This window comes from Corythoichthys intestinalis, chromosome 15, assembly GCF_030265065.1.
Source record: "Corythoichthys intestinalis isolate RoL2023-P3 chromosome 15, ASM3026506v1, whole genome shotgun sequence".
NCBI lineage: Eukaryota > Metazoa > Chordata > Actinopteri > Syngnathiformes > Syngnathidae > Corythoichthys > Corythoichthys intestinalis.
In genome coordinates, this window is record NC_080409.1 from 42,364,714 (window position 1) to 42,386,827 (window position 22,114).

The 22,114-nt window shown below is 38.5% G+C and overlaps 1 protein-coding gene across 5 annotated transcripts in view; it reads left to right on the forward strand.

Annotated features, from left to right (window-relative positions):
- The window catches only part of cdin1 (CDAN1 interacting nuclease 1), a 152,707-nt gene that overhangs the window by 28,759 nt on the left and 101,834 nt on the right, over positions 1 to 22,114 (forward strand). The gene's annotated exons all lie outside the window — the stretch shown is intronic.

Here is a 22,114-nt window from a genome sequence, read left to right on the forward strand (position 1 = left end):
CCACACACCACACTTTGTCAACATGGAGGAGCGTATCATTTTAGCAGTATGCAACTAGCACATACTTTATGATACCTCTATGCATGTTTTCTGGTTGTAGGTACACAATCAGCTTGGGTTGCACAAACTGCTTGGGGGCCTGCGCTTGACAGTGACGTTCCATTATTCTCGCTATATGATTGACCGAAGAGTCGAAATGCTCTCCAAGTGCCGTGGTGTCTTGTAAAATGCCTGTTTAAAAGTTTGCCAGTTGTTCTTGAGAGTCGTAGTAATGCATTCGCTTAAGGTGCCCATTTAAAGATGCGTATGTATGTAAAGCAATTGATGATATCGCGCATGGAGATGATTATTAACAATTAACTGTGAAAAATTAAAAGAGCAAACGTGTGCACACACATCTGTCTCTCTCATGTTAGAGGACATTAAATAACAGGGCCCATCACTGTCCATCATTAAAACTGTTTTTTTAAAACCACTTTTGCATTTGAGTGACAAACCTATACACCAATCAGTGTCGACCCTCTTGTTTCTGACTTTGATTGCCAAGCAGAAATGGTAATGGGGCACCAGTTAGTCTGCACTGCCTTAGGTGCTAGAAGCATAGCACCAGTGTTGTTTTTGGCAGCCCTTCTAATTTTCGTCTTTGTCTTTTGGACGATACTACTTAATAGTCTTAGTCATATTTTAGTCATCTCAAAATGCGTTTGAGCTTCGTCTAGTTTTTGTTGACGAAAACTCAAGACTAATTTTGTCTAGTTTTAGTCGACGTTTACTCAGAATTTTTTCATCTGTAAAATTTTTAAAAATTCCTCCAAAAACAAATAAATAAATTTTTCCGACTACTTTAAACGAGCATTGACAAACGAGCACATATTGTAGTATCTACAAATCTATCACTTGGTAATACACACTCAGGAAAACAGTACATTATTTTCAATTAATTATACCCACCTGGACGCCCCAAACTGCATGTAAAAAAAAAAGTTGTCTAAGAGTTTAAGAGGATGCTCGACCTTAGCAATAGCCTAACACAAATGCTATGCTAACGCTACAAGTTACATCTAGTGTGTTATGATCACTCAGTACAGAGCTTTAAAGACTAAAGCCATAGACTTCATTATGATTGACGGGTCAGAATCGACCTTTACCGCACAACGCCTTTAAGGAGGGGCCGCCCTGAAGTCCACTTCAGTTATTCCCAGTCGGTCGCCGAGTAAAAACATGCAGGATTTCAACACGTCGGATTTAAAAAGTACAAAAGCTGTACTGCATAAAACAGGAAAGATTGTCTCAGTAGTGATTTCTTCGAGGATTCAAGGTAATCATTATATTTTTCTTACCATGCATGTATTTTGAAACGTTGTGAAAAAAAAATCAGTGGGAGAATGGGAACTTCGGCATTGGCGTCATTTTTCGACATATTTAGGTAAAATAGATGGGTAACTGCCCATTTTTTTGCTCTTTTGACAAAGAATCGAGACTGTTTTACATATATATCTATAAAGAATTTGGGGATTTAAGCATTTATTTACAAGAATTTTCAACGGGAAAAGTTCTGTTTACAAATGGCGGCTGCCGCATTCTCTAAAAGACTAGCCTCGTACTTCGACATATTTACGTAAAATAAATGCGTAACTGCCCGTTTTTTTGCTCTTTTAACAAAGAATCGATAGTTTTACATTCGTATCTATAAAGAATTCGGGGATTTAAGCATTTATTCACAAAAATTTTCAATGGAAAAAGATCTTTGTCTGTGATTCCACTTGGTCAGCTTTGACGGCCACGCCAAAAATGCCAGCCCCCTATTAATCGGGCCTGCGCCCCGTGTCCCTTCAATAGTTATGAAGTCTATGCTAAAGTAACATTGCATATTCTCTCTGGCCAAAAAAGGAAAACAAATCTTACTTTGTGTGTGAGAGAACACTGCAATGGTGAATAAGTGGGGCGCAGTACGTCACATGAGTGACACAACCAGACACTGGTACGATGCATGTTAACTACACATAAAATTGTCTAACTACTGCGCTTTTTCGTCTCGTTCTCGTCTGCTCTCGTCAGACGAAACTGCCATTAGGCTCGTTATGTTTTAATCTCCATAAACATGTTTTTAGCTCGTTATCGTCTCGTCATCGTCATGAAAAAAGTGACTGTTGACGAAATATTTTTGTTGTAGTAATCGTTGATGAAAACAACACTGCATAGCACATGGCACAGCTGTTGTTGTCGTACAGTTCCGTCTAGGAGTGGGAACCTCTTGGTACCTCACGATGCGATACGATTTGCAATACAAAGGTCACGATAACGATGATCTGACAATATGGCGATACAACCATTATCGATACTTTGGTCAGGAAATCATTCTAGGATAGTCTACAAACAACTAACAAACAGAAAAAATAGCTCCTGGTGTGAATTGGAAAGAGTATCAATAGTAAATGTCCAATCCATTTGAACTGGGAGGGTGGCAGCGGAAGAACGAATCTTCATTCGCTGCCATCCCTCCCACTTCAAACGGATTGAATGTCTATGGCCGTCAGTAGCAGCCAATGCCAGGCAATAATAATGAAAGTAATTTGGGGCCATTTAAGTTCATTTACCTGTTGATTATCAGTTACTTCCTGTTGATTTTGGGGTATTGTATGGGTCACTTCCTGTTTATTTTTAGTTACAGTACAGGAAGTGACCTGGGAATCGCCCAAATGAATAGGCAGTGACTCAAACTCAACAGAAAATGACCTGTAAATGCCCTAAAAATGAACAGCAAGTGTCCTGTAAATGCCCTGAAAATCGGACAGAATGACTGTGAATGCTCTGGTTTCGAATGAACGAATGTTCCCAGTTTAAATTGATTGGGCGTCGAGCACCGTTAATGCAGCTTTAGAGTTAACAGACACTATTATGGTAGAAGATTTTGGTAGCAACTTGTTGGTTCCTTTTTATTTATTTTTTTAGACATTGACACCTTTTTAAAACGATATCTCGATTCTTGGCAGGAGCATATCGCTAAACTTTTGGGATACAAAGTATCACGATATAGCACCATTTTCGATATTTTGTCACACCCCTAGTTCCGTCATAGTTGAAACTTACTCATTTACGTTGCCATCAAGCTATGCTGACAGTGACAAGTGGACCGTCCAAATAAAAATCTCTCGTGTGTGTTTGGGTTTTATGCTTTTTTGGCTTTGTATAGTAAGGCAAGGTGAGACATACAGCCGGACGCGAAAAACGACGCAATGTCACCGATAAGCACTGCTTGCAACAGTGGCAGAAAATAGATGCGCTATGGTCGGAAAGCTGAATTTCTAGCGTTACTTGCGGCTAGCAGTGAATAAGTTACAACCTCTTGTCACTAAAGTACATGTGGAAAGAAATCCTGCACCCACTCCAGCCCGATGTGGAATAGTTTGAGGACCCCTGATCGAGGGGCGAATGGCAGGTTTATAAACTTTTAAAATTCACCATCTTGAATGCTTTTCCACAAACACTTTGTATTATGTGCTCTCAGCAGGTTTTTTTTTTTTTGTTCCTTTAACCCAGTACTTCTCAAATAGTGGGGCGCGCCCCCCTGGCAGAGCGATGCCAGGGGGGGCGCATGTGACCTCGGGGAACTTGTTTTTTTTTTTTTTTGCCGTACTGGAATAAAGTGTACTTGCACATCCACTCAGTAGGTGGCAGTGGCACTCTCATTTTCAGAGTGCGCGCAGTATTTTTGAACTAAGGAAGAGCACTCAGCACACACAGACAACAGATAATGAAGAGCATTGTGCTACCGCCGTTTTCGAAAGCCGTTTTCCGACCGGACTCACTCACGCAGTGACCCACTGTCTTGTCCAGTTCTCACGTCGCCGCCCGAGAAGTGCCATTTTCGGCATGGGATCGTCACGACGACCGCCCTCACCTACGGTTCTACCTCGGCCGCCGTGAATGCGCTTTTTTCGTGCCGTTTGCCTTTTAGCTTTGACTTTTAATACAGTGGGTGATGATAAAAGACTACTGTGTCTAAAAATAATTATAGCAGACAGCCAGAAGCCAAATCAATTAAGACGCCACTTAAAGACATTAGACCCCAACCTCATTGTTAAGCCGCTTGGTTTTTTCAGTGAAAACGTGCCGAATATTGCCAACAATCGTCCTGCTTTGTCAGTGTTACATCAGTAAACCAGTGAGCATTGTTAGCATGCTCGTTGCAAAATAACTCCACACCATTGCAAAGGAGGTAAATACTGTGAGCAGCAAAAATAAAAACTGTCCTGTCCAAGGACACTTTTTTTTTTCTTTTATTCAGTTTTGTTTTTTTGGTCAAATTTTTTGGCATATTGTCCTCATGAGTGAATGTTTCTAATCAATTTTAATTTGTTATTATTTACTGATTTTATTACATTTTATTTTTCTGTATCAAATGGTCAAAAATGTACCTTGAGTGTATTTTTTAGTTTGGATGTGAATTTTTTTAAAAATTCAGGCAAATTGATGCACGTCAAGTCTTCTCTGTTACAAACAAAACAATGTTAATTAAGTTATACTTTATTATAAGTTGATCTATGTTACTTTTTTTCTTTATTAGAAAAAAAAGGACAATGTTAGGCAGATGCGTATTTATAACAGTAATTTTATAGACAAATGATACTATTTACAGTGGCGGCAGAGAGTTTGGGGGGGCGCGAAACATTTACGTCTTCTTTGGGGGGGGCGTGACAGAAAATAATTGAGAAGCACTGCTTTAACCAAAGTAACTTCAACATACTTTCCAAATGGCATTTTTTTCCCCTAAAGACGAAAGAATTACTGATAAGTGTAATAATTCAAGGATAACATAGGAGCATTTTCAGTCCAATAATTCTTCACAATCTTAGCCTCCCGGAGGTGCTTGCTCTTCTGTTTAGTCTTGCCTGCTATTGTTATCATTTCGTTCAGCATAAGCAATCTTGGTGAGACCCTTGCTCTTTAAAATGCCCAAGTCTCCTCACTGGGCCTGACAGGCAGGCTCAGCAGCAATGTTTTCACAGCCTGCAGAATTATTCTGCTTGTCCAATCAGCTGAGCTGGACTCTGGAGGGTTAGTGATTGGACTGGCAGGAAATCAGGCTCTTAAGACATAACATATCGACTAGGCCATCCATCATCTCTTAGCATGCGCTCGGGTACGCCAGTCAGCCCCCTCGAAGACGCTGTATACTCCCCCACATACACACACACACAACCTTATCCCCTCGGACACTGTGGGAGCATTGCCACTGCGTAAATATTGGCCGAGATGGTCATGGCTACAAAAATTGAGTGAGTTCACATTTACACAGTTGGGAGAATATTGTTTATTAGTTTAAAAAAAGTCTGATCATCTTGGTACTTGAAATTTGTGTAAAAAGAAAATTAAAATGGGTTTTTGCGGGAGGGAACCAGGCAATTTTGTTTTATAGGAACAACTCTGTGTATCACATAAAATGTAAAAGTGATGCCCTAGTTAAATATGATGGTGGGAGACAGCACTGGCAGTTGTTTCAAGGGTTGTGAAATCAGGTTTATCATTGTGAACTCCTTTTATAGGCAAGTTTTACTCCTGTCCCAAATTTCTCCCATTTGGTGGAAGTTAATACAGTTTTGCTTTAGTTTATGCTTTATTTATCATTATGTTTTATTCAGAATATGTTATAACAATAGTATTATGCTGGTGAAATAACTCCTGGTTAACTTGATTTAGGCCTGCGCAAGATATCGTTTGAATATCGCGATGTGCGCATGCGCAATAGTCCTATCGCAAGAAATATTTGATTCCAAATATGTTAGAACAATAATATTGTAGACTCCACAACGAAAACGATTATTTTAGGCACCTACAAATATTATGTCGGTGAAATAACTCCTGGTTAACTCGAATTAGGCCTGCGTAATATATTGTTTGAATATTGCGATGTGTGCATGCGCAATAGTCCTATTGCAAGGAATGCCATTATTATTTTTTTTTAACATATAAACTTTTGGTTTGCTTCATAAAAGCAGCAAGTGTGTCGATACATGGCTTCCTGTATCCCTTTTATATACAGCAATCTTCATCATTCATAGATAAACCCCCTTAGCCTGGATTAAACGGTATTGTAGGAATAGAATCATATATCGCCTATTTGCAATTTGTTTCACTTTCAGTTCTTAAGTAAATTAATAATAAATATATAAATACAAATGAAGTAAATTGAAGCACCTTGAATCTATAATGCAATAATAAAAAAGTTACAGGAACTAAGATAACATTTTTCTAATGAAGAATATGATGAATTGTTTTAAGAATATAAAATAAAGAACAGAATTAAGAATACAAAGATAGATGAGAAGAACAAGGGGGAAACTCGGGAAAAACACATGCTAATAAAATATACACCAATACAAAAACATGGTGTGTCAACTAAAGTATTCCCAAACAGACCTACTAAAGTCTGGTGAAAATTCTTCTAGTTTTATTTTGCAATATATCGCAAACCTCCAAAAAGTTGCAATGTAAGTTTTTTCAAATATCGTTCAGATCAAACTTGAATTGACATTGTGTAAAATTGCATTATTATAATACTGTATTACCGTAATTTCTCATGAATGCTTGTGAATAGTATTCCTGCCAAAATCAGTCGTCAAAATACCAATAAATTTATTCTCTGTATCCGTAATCTGCCCTAATTTGCAAGTATACGTACTCAACAAATGATTTTGTTCTAATTTATTACAGATTTCTTTTCCCCTAATATTTAATTATTTTATTTACTGTTAATTTGCTGTTTGTTAACTAGTATTTGTCTCTGAAGCCTAGGGGATCTTTTTGATGATTTATGGCTATAAATAAATTTGATTTGACTTTGATTTCTGTAAAATGAGGTTAAACAATAGAAATGAATAATTTATTGGCCTGCACTATTTTAGAAGAATTATCCTTCCATTTATTTGGCAAATGGGGTATGATTCAAACTTGGGACAAAGTGAAAGCAAGAGTCAATTTCAAGCTGATTTCCACGGGGGGGTCATTCTGCCTCTCAGTTGGGCCATCAGTCCGGTGGGAGGAGAGTGGGAGGGTCCGCAGACAGAGTAGAAAGAGACCCCCTCATCTGTAACGGCCTGCATAACACAGATGTTGGGAGTCATCTGTCAGCTTGGCCTCTCTTTCCGGGTCTGGGGTGCTCCTGGAGAGGTTTGGGAGTTGGAAGTCGGTGGTGGGGGGTGAGGCATTGGACACGGGGCTGTCACTTTTGTACCCCAATTCACAATGGAGGCACATGCTAATATCAAAGCTGAATAATATTAATAACCCTGAAGCGGCTACTCATTGCAAGGACAGACATCTTACTTGACTTTTGACTTATTTCAAATTAATTGAAGTGTTCTGGGATAAATTTATTGTTTGTCAAACAGCACTTTATTACAGTATAGAATGTACTTTCAGATTTGGAAGCAAGAAACAAAAGTTAATCATTATTACTTATCGCTACTCTGGCTAACAAGTGAGTTGAAGTGGCTATACAGTATATTTCCGCAAGTGCAGTTGCTAGTTGGAAGCACTTATTAGAGCAGGGAGGGGGCTTTATTTTTATAAACACATTTTTAGAATAATATTAAAAAAAATTTTAATTTAAAAATTTTGCCTTTTTTTTTTCTTTCTTAAATAACAAAGTATGACTACTACTATGGGGGAAATTTGAAACCACAAGCAACTACTCAATTTATCTGCAGGAATATTTCCATGCCTTAATGTGGCTGTTTTGTTTAGTAGCAAAGTTCAAACGGCTCCAGTAGTTTAAGATGCGATATGGAGTTTGCCACTTTTTTACTCGCGACTGCTACCTCCAGCTTAAAGCGTAATTGCAGCCTGTTTAAGCTAGTGCATGGCGCACATGCTTATACGAGCAAGAACATAAAGCAACAAGCGTTTGGTCCATCAAATCAGCCCCACAAATGTAAAAACAGAAAACCTGATTGTTTACTGTTAGTAGCAAGTCTTAAGTGAGTTGGAAAAGTGTTTTTGCCAAGCGGATACTAGGCGGAGGTGTTCAGGCCGAACACAAAAAAAGGCTTTTTGGGGCAGCCTCAGTAAAAATGTCGGGGCTCTGTGTACTCATGCATGAACAGGAAAAGTAATTTAGATTAGCAATCAAATTCCATATAGTGCCTTTAAGTATTTAATTCGTGAGCAAGTATGTAGTGTCTATGAGTTAGTTAAGTAGTTTTTTTCCCCTATTCCTGACAGAAAAACGCAGGTCCAATTTTGTTTCCTTCAGACTCTCTTTTCTAAAGATTGAAATTGGGATGAGTAGTTTTACTTTGTGTATTGATTTATATTCCCAACTGCTGCCGCCCAGGGTTGGAACTGAAGCAATGCTCTTTTCTCTTGACCTGTTTGGTGCAGCTGTCCGTCCATCCGGGTGAAAAAAGTAGCAGCAAACAGTTGTCAGTCCTGAGAATCGGGTGAAGCTTGACATTATGCCAATTTGTGCTCTGTATTCCTCCTTTATGCTGTATTTAGGCTACTTACATAAATCAAAATGTTTTTGACCTTATGAAAAATCCAATTTGAGTTGGGATTGTTTTTTTTCTTCCATATGCCCTACAATGAGCTGGCATCCATTCTCCTGTAGAGTGAACCCCAATTCTCTCCCCAAAATGTTAGTTGGGATAGGCACAAGCTCACCTATTACTCCGGACAGGATAAGCAATAATAGTCATGGATGGATTATATTACCAATGACAGACATTAGTAATGAGCAATGATGTTAATAATGGCATTTTTTTTTTCAGTAGTGAGTAATCTAATAAATTACTTTTCTCATCTTGGCAACACTGTTACCGTTACGGAGTGGTGTGTTAGTGTGTTACTGCAGAGGGGTTGAATGACGCGTGTGGTGTCTGAGAGAAACTGAGAGAGCAGAGCGGGAGGGAAAGGAGTTGTGATGCCGTTGCAAACTTGCCTGGAACACCAGACTCACCGCTGATCCAGCGATAGTCTGGCGACCGTTCCGCGGATTGAATTCCCAGGGCGGAGCAAGCCACAGCAAACAGGCAGCGGAGTGGACCAATCAGCGATGGGCGTACGTGACGTTCATAAAGCGACAAGAAACTCTAGCACGAGGAAGCGCCTCTTCGTTTAAAAGAAATGCTTCCATTGCTGTCAGTTGCTGGGGTTTTAGCGACTCAATATGTTTTTGGTCATTTTAAACTGAATCTACCACAGATTGGAACATATTCTCGGCTCTCCCGTTAACCATCTGCGTTGTTGTGAAGACGACTTCCGACGAGCAAAAGAGACGTTGCTCGTTAAGAACACGTCACGTAAATAAACTAATCTAATTCCACTGTTACTTTCGTTCGGGCTCAAGTGGCCAATGAGGAGCTGGGTCCCAGACTGTTGTCCCGGTGTTTGAAAAATACAGGGAGAACAGTAATAATGGCGTTAGAATATAACGGCGTTACTAACGGCGTTATTTTTTTTCAGTAGCGAGTAATCTAATTAATTACTTTTCTCATCTTGGCAACGCCATTACCGTGGAAAGGCGTGTGTTACTATGCGTTACTATGTTGGTTGAATGACATGAGAAAAGTCTGAGAGAGATGGACTCACGGAGACGAGAGAGTAGAGCAGGAGTGGGGAGGAGGCAAGGGAGTTGTGACGCCGTTGCAAACACGATGCAAGGTGGCTCCAATAATACCTGACTGCAGCCAACAGCCTACAAACTACGCCCACATGATGCTACGGTAGATATCACATTTATATAGAACTAGATGCGAAATGACAGACTCGCTGGCGTTAGTAAAGAAACGCCATCTTAAAGCAGTAGACTTCTCAGGCAGGCTTTGTTGTAGGGAACCTAAGGTGAGTCACTTTTTATCTAAAATACTCCTAAATCGGCAAAATCTAGACATGAATCTAATGAAACAGTTTTAAAACTTTCACATATCGAAAGTAGACATGAGGAAACTAATGCAATAACAGGAGCAATTTTAACTGCTTTGACGGTTGATTCACAGCATTAAATGACTTCCAAACATAGCAAAGGTTACAATTAGGGTTGTTCCGATCATGTTTTTTTGCTCCCGATCCGATCCCGATCGTTTTAGTTTGAGTATCTGCCGATCCTGATATTTCCCGATCCGATTGCTTTTTTTTGCTCCCGATTCAATTCCAATCATTCCCGATAATTTTTCCCGATCATATGCATTTTGGCAATGCATTAATAAAAAAATGAATACAACTCGGACGAATATATACATTAAACATACAGTACGTAAGTACTGTATTTGTTAATTATGACAATAAATCCTCAAGATGGCATTTACATTATTAACATACTTTCTGTGAGAGGGATCCACGGATAGAAAGACTTGTGACTTTGTATATTGTGACTAAATATTGCCATCTAGTGTATTTGTTGAGCTTGCAGTAAATGATACTGTGGCCATGGCCAAATGCATGATGGGAAGTGGAACCATGGCTGTGCATAGTGCTACCAATTGATATAGCTTCTCTGCGTTGAGAAATAACATAAGGTGTTAAGAAAAAGATCAATTGCTACCTTGCTTCCCCACATTGCTTCCCAGGATATTTCTAATCGTAGGGAGACGGATTGTAAGGCTTTAGCCAATTAAAAAAAGGCTCCAAAGGCTGCCAAAATCCACTCTACTCATTTTACGCTGCCTTTTATCTCTCTATATAGGTAAAACAGTGCCATTACAGATTGAGCGCGATAATGCGTGAGTGGGTCGTGCAGCGCATGCATTAATTGCATTAAATATTTGAACGTGATACATTAAAAAAATAATAATAATAATTACCACCGTTATTGGGATAAATCTGATAACCCTTCCTTAAGCCTAAACTAAAGACTCTGGATGAGTGTAACATATTATGTCTGTGACGTTAAATACAATTAGAAAACAAATTAAAAATATATATATTAAAAAAAGGCATGGCCGATATTTTTTTGCCGATTCCGATGCTTTGAAAATGACGTGATCGGACCCGATCGATCGGCATCTCTAGTTGCAATCTAGTTATTGCAATATTCGCAATACCCCTGTGTCTAGTTAAGTTTAGGGGAAGAATTGGGCTAGGGCATATTGTCCCAAAAAACCCTTTCAACTTCAAATTGTGTGACCTATGTTTTTTTTGTTTTGTTTTTTTGTTTGTTTTTTTTTGCCGGGGGTGTGTGTGTGTGAAAGTTATTTTAAACATATTTGATGTGAAATACTTCATAGAATGGATAATGTAATAACATGTAAAACATGAAAAATAATGCCTCTTATTTTGCCAAGTAACTATAATATTACTCTTACATTGAAGTAACTCAGTTACTAACTCACTAACTTTTGGGATGAGTAATTTGTAACTGTAATTACTTTTTTAGAGTAAGATTAACAACACTGGTAATGCAAGCTGTTTCATTACTTTTGCCAGTTAGTCTTGCACGATGGCTTCCTGTCCGAATGCAATGTTGGTTCGGTATCTGCAAGCCCTAATAGAGCCCGCGGGAAAAAAAACAAAAACAGGCTAGGGACAAAAGACATGAGTATTTGTTTGTAAAAGTGAGCATGTGGTATCCTGCCCAAGTATCTGGAGTGACGCAAAGGTGGGGGACCGGTGCAAGGATACGTGTGACATCAGTCCCATTAGTTCCTTCTCTTGCCATGCATTAGAATTGGAAATGATGGGCTGGTCTCTGAGGTCTTGCCTGACTTCCCTTGGGTCCAAAGGGAGGGGAGACCCCAGTTCGTACACCCTTTGTCCCCTTTAGTATATGAAGGGAGGGGAGGTGAATCCTCTCTGTCCTTCTGTGGTATATTATGAATAGATGTGGATGTAATGATTACCCCCTCCTATCTTTTTCCTTATTTAGAATTCCATTCAGCCCACTCGTATGTTGTCCATAAAGGGAGTGCAGATGCCCCTGTTTTAGAGTACAACTAAAAGTTTAGTGTGAAGCATCACCTCTCTCTCGCTTTATTTTCTTTTTGTCCAATGCAGTCACACCACTAAACAGACACACACACATATACATGAGCAGACAGCTCCCCAGCTTGGAGTCCCCCCCCCATACGCTCTTTTTCGAATTGGGCCCTAATGTGCCGTTTTCATTGGCACCGAGGCGGGCCGCAATATGGTGCGGTGGATCGCTGTGGGAATATGAATGTTGATTAAGCATGCGCTCAGCCTTTTGAAATTCACAGAGAAGTGTCAGAATAATGGATGTTGAGCAAATGTCAAGTATTTGTTAATTTCTCTGTTATTGGTGGGGGTTTATCTAGCGTGATCTTTGGAGGAAAAAGCAAAGGGCAGGCTTGTTGTGGCATGTGCTATTGATATGGTGATTTCCTGACTCCAGACACTTTGTTTTTGATGGTAATAACTCTGCTCAAGACTAAGGCGAGGGACTTTCTCATTGATTATTTATTGTGCCTCTAGTGTTTTTTTTTTCTTCTTACACACTGGTTAAAATTTTGAGTAATACCTTGGAACATGACTTGTTAAGCTTTTTACACATTTATCTGACTTGTTGATTAAAAAAATCTCTTCAGAATTGTCATTGTCATAAAAGCTGTATTAAAAAAAAAACTACAAATATGAAAATGTTGTTTAAAATGAGAAGCATGGATGACATTCAAATCCCTTTTGTATACCCATTTGGCATCCTGAGCACATTTTGCTGACATGACAAACATATGGACCTAATGAGCCGGATCGCAACCAAATTTGATAGGATCTGTCTCAAGAAGTAATGTGCTTGATTCAGTAGATTTTTTTTTATGTGATTCTAAAAAATACAGTGTATATATTATAATTGGCTATATAAAATACAGTATATTATTGAGATTCAGGCCATTTCTTTGGGTTCGACATGAGTGACCTCTCAAATGATTAACTAATAAATGGATTTAAAACAACAAAACTAAAATCAGCAGGGCACCTATAGACACTATGATTTCCAGTTTATAGCAGCCATCAGCCAATTAGGAGGCTGATTGAAGTGGGGAGGAAGGTAGAGGTGGCTCTTTTAGTTCTCAGTGGGAGAGACCTATACCTGTGCCCTGATGGTCGCAGCAAACATGTCCTTCTTCAAATTGAATACACGGGTCGACAATATAAATGGCCTAGTGGTCCAGACGTATTTTTAAAACCGTCAGGGCCACTAGAATGTTCCAATCACTGGCCCAGTGGGGCCAGTAAAAATAATGCGTCAATTTAAAAAAAAAAAAAAAAAATCTTAATTTCACATTAATTCCCAGTGTTTCCTTGTTTTGATGACGTTACACTATCCCGATCAAAGACAATCTGAGTGTCTATTCAGCCAGCTGTTCCCCGTTCTCGTTCGCTTGCTGGCTCCCGCGTGAACACGCGCAACCTGATTACTGCTGCTGATTGTCTGTATCTCAGTACCCACCGAACGTTATACTACCAGATGACATGTTTCTGAAACCCCCAGCACCCGGTCAAGCACCAGGGGGGGAAAAAGAACTCTCAAGAAAAAGAAAGTCACTGGTGCAGTAGAGGGAAAGCGAAATCCAATATGAAAAGAAAAGGGAGTGAATGTCTCAGCCTGAGTGGCGAGACCGCTGGAATTAGCTTGGCTGTGATGAGACAAAAACAAGGTTTACTTTGCCAAGTAAGTTAATGAGTATGAAACTTATGGTATGAACATGACATGTGATAGTTCATCTGCGTGACTAAGGAGAAAATAAAATGATAATGATGGTCTACCTTGAAAATCGTTAGCCATAATTGTCTTAATCGACTCTTTGACTTCTAAATTGTTTCCACGACAACCAAGATGCGGTTGACATCCAGAGAGTGTGAAGGGGAAGACAAGAAAGATTTAAACAGGCACGGGACTCTCCCGAGGGCCCGCCTCCACCTGGAGCTCCCAAGAAAAAATGTTTTGTTGCGTGTGTTTGTTTCCCAAAAATGTTAAAATATGTGTAAGTGTTCAGTGCAGTCAATTTAGATTTATATATTTATACTGGAGTGATTATGGATGTGATTGTGGAATTGGAATAAGATTACAGGTAGTCCCCAAGTTAAGAACTAGTTCCCTTCCTACGCTGGCAACGTAAGCCTAATTTCCTAAATACCCTCTAAATCTCAAAATAACTATCCAAAAACATTTATTACACGGCATTGTACTGTCCTCGCCAGGACAGTACAATGACGTACTTACAGACTTTGGAGCTACTGTAACTCCTAGCTAGACATCAAGCTAAACTGTAATCTTTCCCCTCTCTTGCTCATTCGGCTGCGCGACTTCTTCATGGGAGCAAATGCGCTTTTCCTCGTGTGTGCGCGTATGCTTTTCTTCATGTGCGCATATATGTTCTTCTTTGTGTGTGCATGTGCTCTTACTCGCACGCGGAAATACTACATGCTCCACGCTTCCTGACCTGCGCCCCCAAAAAAAGTATGCATCACAAAACAAAAATCAACATTGTAATAAAATACACATTTTGCCAAAAGGCAGAACAGTCATATTAATAAAATAAAGTAACAAATCAAATACTGTGAGGTACAATAAGGTACAGTTTACGCGACTTAAAAAAAACAAACAAACAAACAAACAAACAAACAAAAACAAAACAAAACAAACAAAAAAAATGACCCGGGACAAAATGGCGGAGGAGACTCCGACGTCGTAAAGTCGGAATCACGTACCAAAAAATAAAAAATAATCAAATATTATTCATGTTATTTAAGCATATTGTTCTTTTTTGTAATTATTGGGATGAATAACTGACGTGTTGACCTGGACCATTGATTTTGATAGTGGGGTCAGTGAACTTTCCCTTATTGTCTACCCCTGGAATTTGAAATAGTAAGTATAACACCTGTACGGATCAAAGAAAGTATTCCATTAAATCTTCTCGCCAGGTCTTGACAATTCTTGTGAGGAAAATCCTAGCAATCTTCAGTGCTTAGTGTTGCACTTATGGCTGCAAGTAATGACAAGAAAAATGCTATTTGGGACACAACCCTTGATGGCCGAGGGAGTTGAAGAAGCTAATTCGGATTTCAGTGCACCCTCCCAGATCTCTGAAAGGATGAATGAAGTGTAAGCATACGGGAGCGACGTTGAACAAGGAGAAGCAGTGCTGAGTTTACAACTTCATGTCAGGCCGAAGAATTCATGAATAATAGATGCAATCAATTACTTGATTAGGAAGCCCGAGAATGACGACTTCCTTTTCATATCAGTGATGCTGTCCAAGTACATTCAATAGATTACTTTGCCTTTTCAACTCATTGAGCTAAAAAGTCTGAGGTAAGCAGCTTAAGTATAGTTGGCCTTGTAACCATTTATGAGGACATGTTTTAGGGTAGAAACTCCCTTTGTGAATTAATTGGACAAAATAAGATTCACAATAAACATGTGTTGATGAAAATAACCTTTCACACAATATGAGCTTTCGTGAGTATAAAACAAACCTAACTCATTGCATTTAGCATTGTCCTTCTCTATCAGTACATTCAACAATGGGGAAGTCAGGATTTTATGAGAAGAGAAACGGAGCTTTTTGAACCCCTGTTCATGACTAATAACTAAAACTGTCTAAAAACGCTGTTGTCAGGGTCTGGTGTTTATGACCATAGCCCTTTAAACCCAGCCCCCAAACATTTCCATCTCCTTATAAATTCTACAAACGGTGGTGTGAGACTATGAAGAAGACATATCTTACAAGAGCTCTACAGTTCTATTTTGGGAGGTGACTATCCATCATGAATTATTCTTTAAAGCCAGATATCTCCATTGCCACAAATCTTAGAAATGACTACAGTAGTATGAAAAAGTATCTGAACCTTTTTGAACTTTTCACATTTCTGCTTAAAATCACCATCAAATGTGATCTGATCTTTGTCAAAATCACACAGATGAAAAAACCGTGTCTGCTTTAATTAAATTGTTTTTAGGCTTTCATATTATAATGAGGATAGTATGCAAACAATGACTAAAGGGGAAAATACTGTAAGTAGGTGAACCATCACATTTAATATTTTGTGCCCCCCCCCAAAAAAAATATTAACAAAATATTAACTTCAACCAGACGCTTTCCTGTAGCTGCAGATCAGTTTGCCACATCGATCAGGACTAATCTCTGCCCATTCTTCTCTACAAAACTGCTGTAGTTCAGTCGGATTCTTGGGATGTCTGGCATGAATCACTGTCTTTAGGTCATGCCACATCATCTCAATGGGGTTCAATTCTGGACTTTGACTTGGCCACTCCAGAACATGTATTTTGTTCTTCTGAAGCCATTCTGAATTTGATTTACTTCTGTATTTTGGATCATTGTCTTGTTGCAGCATCCATCCTATTTTTAGCTTCAACTGTCTGTTGTAGTTGTCCAGGCCCTGTAGCAGCGAAACAGCCCCAAATCATGCTGACTAGCAGCAGCCATCCTCTTTTTAGCTTCAACTGTCTGACAGACCGCCTCAGGTTTTCCTGCAAAACATCCTGATAAAGTTTTGAATTCATTCTTCCATTAACGACCACTCCTCAGGAGAGAAGCAACAGTGCCAGGTGTATGTTTTATAGTGGGCAGGGCTTTTAACCACTCATCAGTAGCCACGTTTACATGCTGACTTTTATTCATACCGATTCAAATCATTCCGAATGGAAATTTCACATCAGCTGTTTACATGTCACTTCATCTATTCCGATCCAGCGTTTACATGTGACTGCCTTTATTCCGAAAGGACGTTTGACAACTGCCGTCTGACATGCGCAGATTAATCAAAACAAAGCGTCACGTTGCAAAACATGGAGATCGATCGTCAGATCAGCTGCTGTTTTAACTTTTCGAGTGGAAACAAAACTTTAGAATGATACGCCGTTCATTTAAAAAGTGTGTGGGTGTGCTGTGTGTGTGCTTGGAAGCCATGTTGCAAGTGACGTTACTTACGTCACCAAGTGACGCGCAGAAAGAACGCAACCAGACACCATTCCGCTTCCCTGTTTACATTTTATAATTTTACTTCTAATCGGTTTGGGAAAAGGAATATTCCACCCCTGTGAACCGGAATGAAATTCCATTCGGTTTAGGCCTGTTCATTCCGAATGAGGTGTTTATATGGAACACATTTATTCGGTTTGAACAAATATTCCGATTGTAATTGGAATATTTGGCTCCATGTAAACGTGGCAAGTGATAGGGCACACACCTGACTTACATTGTTCAGTAAAACTTGGTTTCAATTGCTTTTTAAGTCTCTTTAGGGAAGAGGGTTTACTGACTTATTTTTCCTCCTTCTGTCATTGTTTGCATGCTATCCTCATTAAAATATGAAAACCTATAAATGTTTGGGTGGTTTTAGTTAAAGCAGACACTTTTTACATCGGCGTGACTTTGTCAAAGATCAGATCACATTTGATGGTGATTTTATGCAGAAATGTGAGAAACTCCAAAAGGTTTCTCATACTTTCTCATACCACTGTCCCAAATGTATATCAAAATATTCAGCTACAAATAAGACAAACAATCAGTTCCACATGTGGTGGTTGTACAAGTTTTAGTCTAAAGCAGGGGTGGGCAAACCGGTCCTCGAGGGCCGAAGTGGGTCCTGGTCTTTGTTCCAACTGACCCAGCACAGATAGTTTAACCAATGCGGTTTCAGCAGAAATGAGAAGAACCTGACTGCAATCGACTGATTGCACTTGCAAAACGGCAGATTGGTGAAAAGGTGTCCTCTTAATGGGTTGCAACAAAAACCCGCACCCACTGCGGCCCTTTGTGGAATAGTTTGCCCACCCCTGGTCTAAAGATATGAGAACTTACATTGTTGTTTTTTTACGATCACCTCTCAGATTCTATCACATGTGAATGAACACCCAAAAACATCACGGTTGTTTTTGAAATGATCTGCTTGAAAAACAAGTGTTACCGTATTACCGTCAGTTTGAGTAATTATAAACACATCTAGCTGCCGATGCATAGAAGTGTTGTCAGTTAGACTTCATGTTTTTGGTACTTTATGTTTTTAAAATTCTTGCATGACATTAGGCAATGCAACTAATATCAGTGGCAAACACAATTACAGCTTTCAAATTGAAGCAACTTTAAAAAAATAAAAACAAAATTACAAACAAAAAATGCTGAATACAAATTTAAAAGATAAATAAACACTTCATTTGTCCATCCTCATCGTCATTGATGACATGGGAGATGAATCAAATATGTTTTGTATCTAAATTAGCCAGTCACATGCCCTGAAGTGTTTCACCATGCTCAGATGCATGCAGATTCCCCAAATGCTAAGCACCACGACAGCACATGATACCAATGTCATTAGCCAGGTGGCTTTCATTACCTAAATTACTGCTATTGTTTATAATTAATTTTGTCAATTGAAATTAATTAATCTAATTGATATATTTTATTAAATTCCACATCTCACATTAAAAAATGTTAAAGGGACTATGCTGTGCTTTGTTCTACATTTGGTCTACATTTAAAACTAGAATTTTTCACTTTTCTAAGTAGGACATTGCCCAACTTAACCAAGCATAAAGCACGAACTAGTGAAATGACAAATTGGAATGCACTAATTATTTTTAATCATCGGCTACTTGACTATTTTGGGCGTCAGTGCATATTACTACCCCCATCTTAGGTCGTGAGGGAAGATAATGAGGTTGAAAGTGAATGATTTCTCATCCACTCTTGTGTTTCCCAACCTTCTGTTTTTTCGTGTTCTAAATGATATCCAAGAAGTAGAGCATAAGAAGAGCGGATGGGATGCTGGAATTTAATCTTTCTCCCAACAAAGGTCAATTAAAAGATGTTTAATGTCTAAATTACAATACAAAGCAGCATGCTCGTAATGGGTAGATGATAGATGAATACTTGCTAGCAGAAAACAAGATTTGACATCTAGTCGTAAACACGGAAAATATTGTAAAATGCCATTGGTATATCTTTTATTGCTGAAGTAATTGCAATAGGTATCAAACATATTGCAGATTAAATTTTAAGTTCTGAATTTGAACTAGGGCTGCAGCTATTGATTATTTTAGTAGTCGATTAATCGATGAACTACTTAGCTCGAATAATCGAGTAATTGGATAAGGAACATAAAAAAATTAAAATAGCTTAGCTGAGCCTCAAACGGTACAAAAAAAAAGACAATCTTAAGTACAACAAAAGAACAATTGGCTGACTTACATAGCAAAAGTCCGATAGCTTAAATGCTATAAAATGCTGTTTTGTTTTGTTTTGTTTTTTTGTCTTTTTTACACAATGCTCTTAACAAACAATTAAAAAAGGCTGAATATAACTATAAACTAAATTACAAATGCATGAAAAAACATTAGCTAAAACAAAAACTTAGTTTATGTTGGTCTTAACAGGGAGCAGCTGGATTCAGCCATGTGAAATGAGTTATGTCATATTCACTGTTTAACCGAATACTCCCGAATACTCGAAGCAGCAACATTTAATTTGAATCTTTTATTTTTTTTCTAATCGAATTACTCGAATTAATTGATTAATTACTAATTTGAACACATTCTAGGATGCGTTAAATACAGTGGTACCTCGACATACGATCGCTTCGACACAATCTTTTCGACATCGGACGTAAAATTTGACTCGCCATTTGTTTCTCCATCCAACGACATGCTCGAAATATGACGATTTATGACAGCGCCACAGTTTCTTTGTTTTCTCACCAGAGAGATCAACATGGATTCTTAGAAAGTTAGATCAGGTGGTGAAAAAAGGAAAAAGGTGATGCTTACCATTGAAATGAAGATAGAAATGATAGAAAAATATCAGTGTGGTACGGGTGTCTGTGAACTGGCTCAACAATACGGTCATAGAATGTCTACCATCTTGACGGTCCTCCTCTGACCTCCGATCACCAGTCTTTATAAGTTAAGGGTCTATGGTTAAGGTGACAATTATTATTGTTGTAACATCGGCAAGAAAGTTACCAGCTTTGTCAGGTTTTTAATCATTTATTTCATAACTTGTGCAATACAACACGCCTACTGTCCCCCGCAGTTTACTGCAAAAACAACAGGACATTAAAAGTGAAATTAAAATCTCTACTACATGCATCTCACTGTTACGTCAGCCACGCGGTGCATTCAGGTACAGCGCGCAAGATCCACCACATTAGAACCCGATTTGTTACATTATTACTATATTACGATTTTAATTTATAATTTATTTGTTTTGCTATGTGTAATTGCCATTTGTAATGGACGCCAGCAATATTTGTTAAGGATTAAGTGTAGGTTTTTAGGCTGTGGAACAAATTAATGGAATTATAATGTATTCTTATGGGAAAATGCTGCTCGACATACATCATTTCAAATTACAAACAAAAGCCTGGAACGAATTAACTACGTATGTAGAGGTACCACTGTACATTGATTTATTTGGATTTTGAAACAAATCCTCCCATTTGAAATGATGGGAATGACAACTTTTCCACCAAACTTTCATACATGTGTAAAAAGAATTTAAACATCATGAAAGTCGTCCATACTTTTAAGACAGAGGCATACATTTGAGTACTTACCAATACCAGCTACCGATACATATTAATGCCATTACATCTTGTAATTTTGATTGAGGTACTTTTTTGTACAGCATAATTTCTTGCTTGAAAATTGTTGTTGTGTCTTTAAACGCTCTATGCACATACAACTAAAATGTGTCCTTCCTGTAAGGTTTACAGTATATCAGGCTTGTAATTGCTGTGATATTGACATGTATTGTACTGTATCTGAGAATTTTAATAAAATAGTCACCAATACTCAACACTAATTTTGGTGTATTTTGTGGTTATACATTTTTCCATATGTTTAAGGGTATGGTATCTCCCAAATTTTGGACAACAGCATGACCTTAGGTGATCTACTGTATTAAAGGACAAACAGGTGTGTCAGGTAAGATGGAATTCATACTGCATGGCAGGCTGTGTCCCAGATGTAGAGTTGCTCATCGCTGTACAATTTAATAACTAGCAAGCATGTAGTTCTCAGGGGAGAACGACTTGATGCCAATGATGAAATTAAAACTCACTTCTAATGTATTGCAAATTGAAAAGTGATATCACAGTGCAGTACTGACACTATTAAAAGCTGCTCTTGGTTGGGGTTCATATCTAAGAACTCATCTTGCACATTAGCCAACAAACACGGACTGTTTCTTACTTTTTGTCCAGTTTTGATAAGAGCGCAAAAAGGTCTGACTTGAGAAATAAAAACAAAAGCTCCATAAGATCTTAGGGTTTTGAAGCAGATCTATTTTCTTAGATATTAAGAGCAGTTTATGTCCCTTTTAAAGTTAACAGGGTATAGATTTAGCAATTAGACTGTAATCATGCTCATTATGGAGTTATCCATTTAAAACCTAACAGATGTCTGTTCCAGCAGGGGGATCGTGACGGTCCCATGCCAACCATAAGGCTGTAATGTTGTTGAAATGCTCAGGTGCAAGGTTGAAGTGTGGAAGACATTTTTTCCACCCCTCCCTTAAGTGCCCACATGTTGACAGTTGACCATTTAATGGCCCGTCCTCCCCTTTAATTGCAGCGGCCCCCTTCGTCCCCAAGCGTCATTGTAAATTAATGCTGAAGCAGCAGTGGGCTTTTTTTGTCCTCAAACTTTCTCTCCTTTTGTCTTTTATCTGAAACTGCGAAGCTTTATTTTTTTGTAGAAAATAACCTTGAGGGTGATGTATGTCCGCTCTGTGATGAGTTCTCACAGTTTGAACAGGGTCTTTGTGTTTTAAGACTATAATTCATGATAATCTGATTTTCTGTTCATTTCAAGCTATTGTATTAGTTGAGATGGGTACATTGTATTTAGATAAAAATCACTACTAATATGTTGGAGTTTTAACATTGACTTTTTTTAACAGTTATCAGAAATTCAAAAAATGATTTTTGTGAAATACAGCGATTAATGTATTGCGATTACAGTGGTTGACTATACTTTTTTACCCATATTTTTTCTTAGTGTTGAAGCTTTTATGATGGCAGCAGCTTCACCAGGGAACAGATTTGTTCCATGTACATTATTTCCTGTGGGAAATTATTCCAAGTATGAACAAATCAGAGGTCAACTAGGACTGTGTTCAATTGTGGATGTTTT